The sequence below is a fragment of the Ipomoea triloba genome, chromosome 15, assembly GCF_003576645.1.
Source record: "Ipomoea triloba cultivar NCNSP0323 chromosome 15, ASM357664v1".
In the NCBI taxonomy this organism is placed as follows: Eukaryota; Viridiplantae; Streptophyta; class Magnoliopsida; order Solanales; family Convolvulaceae; genus Ipomoea; species Ipomoea triloba.
In genome coordinates, this window is record NC_044930.1 from 11,454,743 (window position 1) to 11,461,769 (window position 7,027).

Consider the following 7,027-nt stretch of genomic DNA (forward strand, 5'->3'; position numbering starts at 1 on the left):
AATATATATATATATATATATATATATATATATATATATATATATATATATTGTTGGGGTTTGTGTTAGTAGCTTGGAATCCGTGATTATTGAGCCACTAACCCATTTTGGTTTTATCCACCCTACTTTTCCATCTTTTATGCTTTTGTCTTTTAAATAATTTTGTGAAGTTATCTAGTTTCCTCTCGTGTTTTAACGAGTTATTTCCTCTCGTGTGTTAACGAGTTTTTCCCTCTCGTGTTTTAACGAGTTTTGTTTTTTTGATAAGCGTGAATCGTCTACTATGGTCACGACAAATATTACCCTCATCCTGGACAATGAAGATGACAATGAAAAAATGCCTCTTTACTCTGTTGGGAGGTCTTCATCTGACGAACCGGTCAAATCTTATGCAAGGCTGGAATTGTTTCGTCAGATTGGAATATTGTCAATGTTCAAGAGAATTGAGATGAAGATCCAGATGATGTGCAAGACCTGTCAATCAAAGTTAATCATACTTATGTTTGTTCAGGTCTTTACCAGCTTTCGATTTGCTGAACAATCTGCGAACCAAGTTCTCCGTAGCATAGCTAGGAAAATTGTTTCTATGTCAGATTGTAAAGGAATGGTTCACCATTCTATCGAATCTTGTTGTAACGTTTCGCGTTGTGCTTTAATGAATTAACTCGTTACCTTTCAAAAAAAATAAATAAATAAATAAAGAGGTGCTTGCCCTCATGGGTAGCTCAATTGTTCATAGAGGTGAAATTTGTTACAAGAAATTAAGGATCATGTGTAGTGTGTATGAGGCAGTTCCTTGTGCGCAGTAAGTAAAAGTCTAATCTCTGTTGATCAGGGTGATTCAGGTGCTTTGGGTGGACGATTCCACATTTTTGTCACAAGGAAATAAAGAGGTTACGGATACAAGACACCAAAAATTCATACTCTCTTTGTCTCATTTTATCTGTCATTCTTACTTTTCATTGGTCAAACTAAATCTATCTTCTTTGATTATTTTTATTAGCATTTTCTTATAATTTTTAAATTTGATTTTTTTGTGCTTCATAATGCTTTTAATATAGTTTCTAAATATATAAATTTTACATATTAATTCTAAACTTAATATTATGAAAAATTAAATTGTAAATAACTTCAATTAAGCCTCGTTAACCGAATCTGACACATAAAATGAGTTGTTTGCATTAACTTTAGAATTACATCAAGAGATATGCTTGTTATACGGTGGACCATGTTCCACACAGCTATGTGGACAATGGTCCGAAAATGATGTCGTTTCTTTAAATAAAAAAAATGACATCCGTTAAATTTTAACAAATCCTGTATTTTTTGTGTGTTCATAACAAAATGAAACTATAGTGTATCTAAAATAAAATTGAATAACTTGTCTCACATATTGTATTTATATTATCAAATGAAACTGTAATTGAATTGAAATGATACTTTAGTTGTGTTGAAATAAAGTTGTTGTATATATAAAATGAAACCGAATAACATGTCTCACATATTGAATGTATATTGTCAAATAAAATTGTAGTTGAATTGAAATAATACTTTAGTTTTGGTGAAATGAAACTACAGTGTGTATAAAAAGAAACTGAATAACATGTCTCACATATTGAGTGTATATTGTCAAATGAAACTGTGGTTATATCAAAATGATACTTTAGTTGTGTTATAATGAAACTACAGTGTGTATAAAATGAAACTAAATAACAGTTTCACATATTTGATTGTATATTGCGCAATGAAACCATAGTTGAATTAGAATTAGAATTTAGTGGTGTTGTAATAAGATTACAGTGTGTATAAAATTGAAATTCAACAGCATGTCTCACTATAATAAGACTATTGTATATATAATGTCAAATGAAACTTTAGCTGTGCTGAAATAAACTACGATGTATACATATAAAATGAAACTGAATATGTTATACAAACAGAATTAATAACACGAAACGGTTTCCATTTCATTTCATTAAAAGAAACGATACACCATTTCATTAATAATACACCATTGCCAGGGTTCGCAATCAAGAAAGGAGCTGTTCTGGTTCCATTGCCAACTACTGTATCCAGATATGAATGTGGAACGTTGTTCCCTTGGTTAGTCACAGGGGCTGTAGGGCTCACCTCAGGCGTTTGGTTGCCCGCCATTGCACTAGGGGTTTCAGGAACGGGCTCCATCGTCGCTCGATCCATCATTTCTTGGTTCCCTGGTGCCAGGGGCGGAGCCAGGAAGTCTGGGTTGGGGGGGCCAAATTTTAGTCGGGCAAGTATCAATCATACAATATCGTTATATACACCATACATTATTGTATAGATTATTATTGACAATTATTTTTAATTATACTATGTGCAATAGTATAATATATGAATATATAATTATATGAGTATGATCGTTAAGGTTATCGAACATTACTTTCAAATTTTTCACATAACACAAAATATATACAATGGTAAAAACTAGAAAAATTACACTTTTCATCCCTAAGTTATAGGGTAATTGTAGAATATGTTTCTAATTGTTGGTCGTGTTCACTTTTCGTCCCTACGACATTAGGGACGAAATTTGTAATTTTAGTATAGCTTAAGAACGAAAGGTGAGTACAACCTGTTATTAAAAGGAAGAAATTTGTGATGCCAATTATAGTTTAGGGACAAAAAGTGAGCACGACCACCAACTTAGGGACGAAAAATGCAATTTTCTCTTAAAAAAAATATTTACATTTATTTAAATATGTATTGTCACTGTTTTATCAAATAAAAAGTAGCCAATTGTTTGGTCAACAATAAATTTTTTGATAATAAATTGATATTCGTTCTACTAATTAATTAAATATATATTTCACAGTTTAAGGGATGGAAGACGGAAACCAATATTTCGAAATAAAGAATCATTATTAATTTTTGTAAATTTCAAAACTAATAATTTAATCTAGCAAATTTACATCCTAAAAGTGTAAATAAATAATAAAAACACACAAAAAGTTATCAATTAATTAATCAACTAATAAAACTAAAATATATACCTCAAAAAGTTAGAGAGTAATGAAGTTAAATTAGATACTTTTGTCTTCCATCATTAAAATCTTAACAAAAGAAATAAGCTAATTAATAAAGAAAAATGATTAATTTGATTATTTGATTGATTTATTTTTATTTAATGAATTTAGGCTTTAATATATATGTATTTTGAGTTCATTTGATATATACATAATAGATTTTTAAAAAACAATAGGAGGGGCCAAAAGTGTAAAATTTTCATATTACAATAATATATACATATATACCTACTAAAAATGGGGTGGGGGTGGGGGTGGGGGGGCCAAGGTCCCCCTAAGCCAAGGGGTGGCTCCGCCCCTACCTGGTGCTGTTTCCGCCAGCCCCTCCGTAGATCCCGTCTCTTGACTCCCCGTTCCATCCGCAGCCTCCAACTCATCCACGATCTCCATCGCGGATGCAGCAGGATCGCCATCATCATACTTGGATTTCTTCGTGCTACGTTCGAGCAGATCGTCATCCTCAGAGTACCATTGGGTTGAGAGCGTTTTTGGATTATCCATATTATACAGAGTCTTTGAATTAATATTTAGAAATTATTGCATTGTTATATTTGATAAAGTTAAATCATTACAACTAATCATAAAGTGACCAAATTTAACCGTGCTTTAAATTTGGCAAAGTTAAACTATATTTTGATCATAAATCATTACAATTATCAATCGTTACCACTATTTTGAGCATACTTAACTCATTACTATAAGAGGGTGTTTGGTAGTCAGGAAAGTTCAAACTTTCCTGAGAATTTAAAAGGTGAGGAAATTATTCCCACGCTTGGTGCAATCTTTAATTTGACTTAGAAAAGTTTGAGTCAATGGGAATTACATTCCATGATATCAAGGAAGGTAAATCCCACCTAGAGGAGGTAGGATTCTTTTTGCCTGTTGGCTAGGAATCTCCCAAATTTATTCAATTATGTATTTATCCTTTTCTACGTCATGTTAAAAGTCTCTTATAAATATAAAAAATTTGTCTTTCACACCATTACACATTATTTATCAAAGAAATTTACATCCAGGTATGTACTTAAAGTTTTACGTAATCTAATTTGCAATATGATTCATTACATAACGATGCAGTACGTGTGTGTGCGCGTGCAGTACTTCATATATAACTTGATTAATTTGAGTTTAATTTGTGGGTACTTAATTAATTTGATGGCTTGGTGATTTTTTGGCGGCAAAAACTTGTGTGAGACCGTCTCACGAATAAGGATCCGTGAGACGGTCTCACACAAGTGTGACTCTTTTTTGGCATATGGTTTATTAATTTACAAGTAATTTATTAACTCTCGATTATTTGTTATATTTTTTTTAATGTTTTTTTATTGCAATGATACATTAGAGATTATAAAAACTTTCCTAGGAAGTTTAAACGAACCAAACGTGTTAATTAATTTTNGGGGTGGGGGTGGGGGTGGGGGGGCCAAGGTCCCCCTAAGCCAAGGGGTGGCTCCGCCCCTACCTGGTGCTGTTTCCGCCAGCCCCTCCGTAGATCCCGTCTCTTGACTCCCCGTTCCATCCGCAGCCTCCAACTCATCCACGATCTCCATCGCGGATGCAGCAGGATCGCCATCATCATACTTGGATTTCTTCGTGCTACGTTCGAGCAGATCGTCATCCTCAGAGTACCATTGGGTTGAGAGCGTTTTTGGATTATCCATATTATACAGAGTCTTTGAATTAATATTTAGAAATTATTGCATTGTTATATTTGATAAAGTTAAATCATTACAACTAATCATAAAGTGACCAAATTTAACCGTGCTTTAAATTTGGCAAAGTTAAACTATATTTTGATCATAAATCATTACAATTATCAATCGTTACCACTATTTTGAGCATACTTAACTCATTACTATAAGAGGGTGTTTGGTAGTCAGGAAAGTTCAAACTTTCCTGAGAATTTAAAAGGTGAGGAAATTATTCCCACGCTTGGTGCAATCTTTAATTTGACTTAGAAAAGTTTGAGTCAATGGGAATTACATTCCATGATATCAAGGAAGGTAAATCCCACCTAGAGGAGGTAGGATTCTTTTTGCCTGTTGGCTAGGAATCTCCCAAATTTATTCAATTATGTATTTATCCTTTTCTACGTCATGTTAAAAGTCTCTTATAAATATAAAAAATTTGTCTTTCACACCATTACACATTATTTATCAAAGAAATTTACATCCAGGTATGTACTTAAAGTTTTACGTAATCTAATTTGCAATATGATTCATTACATAACGATGCAGTACGTGTGTGTGCGCGTGCAGTACTTCATATATAACTTGATTAATTTGAGTTTAATTTGTGGGTACTTAATTAATTTGATGGCTTGGTGATTTTTTGGCGGCAAAAACTTGTGTGAGACCGTCTCACCATGAGACGGGTCGGGTCGGGTCGGGTCAAGATGCAAATGTAACACTTATATGCACAAATGTCATACTTATATGCACAAATGTCATACTAATCAGGAATAAATTTTTTTTTACTTATACGGATAAATGTAATACTTTTAAGGGAAAATACAATACTTTTACATTTCGATTTAAAAGTATTACTTTTTTCCTCAAAAGTATTATATTTGCCATTATAAGTAAGGGGAACTTGTCAACATTACTCATTATGAAAAATGTATTACTTTTTCTCTTATAAGTAACAAAAATTGTATTCTTGATTAGTGTTATATTTGAGCATATAAGTATGACATTTGCACATATAAGTATGACATTTGCATGGTGCTTTGACCCGACCCGACCGTCTCACGAATAAGGATCCGTGAGACGGTCTCACACAAGTGTGACTCTTTTTTGGCATATGGTTTATTAATTTACAAGTAATTTATTAACTCTCGATTATTTGTTATATTTTTTTTAATGTTTTTTTATTGCAATGATACATTAGAGATTATAAAAACTTTCCTAGGAAGTTTAAACGAACCAAACGTGTTAATTAATTTTCCGAGTAATTTAATTGTTATGTTTCTAGGGTAACACCAAACACGTTAATTAATTTTCTTTATAAAGTTATTTTCATCAAACATATCCCTTCGAAACATTCCATAGGAATTTAATTGATGAGAAAGTACCAAACAACCTCTAATTTCAATAATTTTCAGGTATTTAAAGCATAAATCACTAATATATTATGAGCATAAATCATAAGGAAAAGTGGGAACCCCACTAGAAGGAAGGTAAATCCCACCTAGAGGTAGGATTCTTTTTGCCTGTTGGCTAGGAATCTCCCAAATTTATTCAATTATGTATTTATCCTTTCTACGTCATGTTAAAAGTCTCTTATAAATATAAAAAATTTGTCTTTCACACCATTACACATTATTTATCAAAGAAATTTACATCCAGGTATGTACTTAAAGTTTACGTAATCTAATTTGCAATATGATTCATTACATAACGATGCAGTACGTGTGTGTGCGCGTGCAGTACTTCATATATAACTTGATTAATTTGAGTTTAATTTGTGGGTACTTAATTAATTTGATGCTTGGTGATTTTTTGGCGGCAAAAACTTGTGTGAGACCGTCTCACCATGAGACGGGTCGGGTCGGGTCGGGTCAAGATGCAAATGTAACACTTATATGCCAAATGTCATACTTATATGCACAAATGTCATACTAATCAGGAATAAATTTTTTTTACTTATACGGATAAATGTAATACTTTTAAGGGAAAATACAATACTTTTACATTTCGATTTAAAAGTATTACTTTTTTCCTCAAAAGTATTATATTTGCCATTATAAGTAAGGGGAACTTGTCAACATTACTCATTATGAAAAATGTATTACTTTTTCTCTTATAAGTAACAAAAATTGTATTCTTGATTAGTGTTATATTTGAGCATATAAGTATGACATTTGCACATATAAGTATGACATTTGCATGGTGCTTTGACCCGACCCGACCCGTCTCACGAATAAGGATCCGTGAGACGGTCTCACACAAGTGTGACTCTTTTTT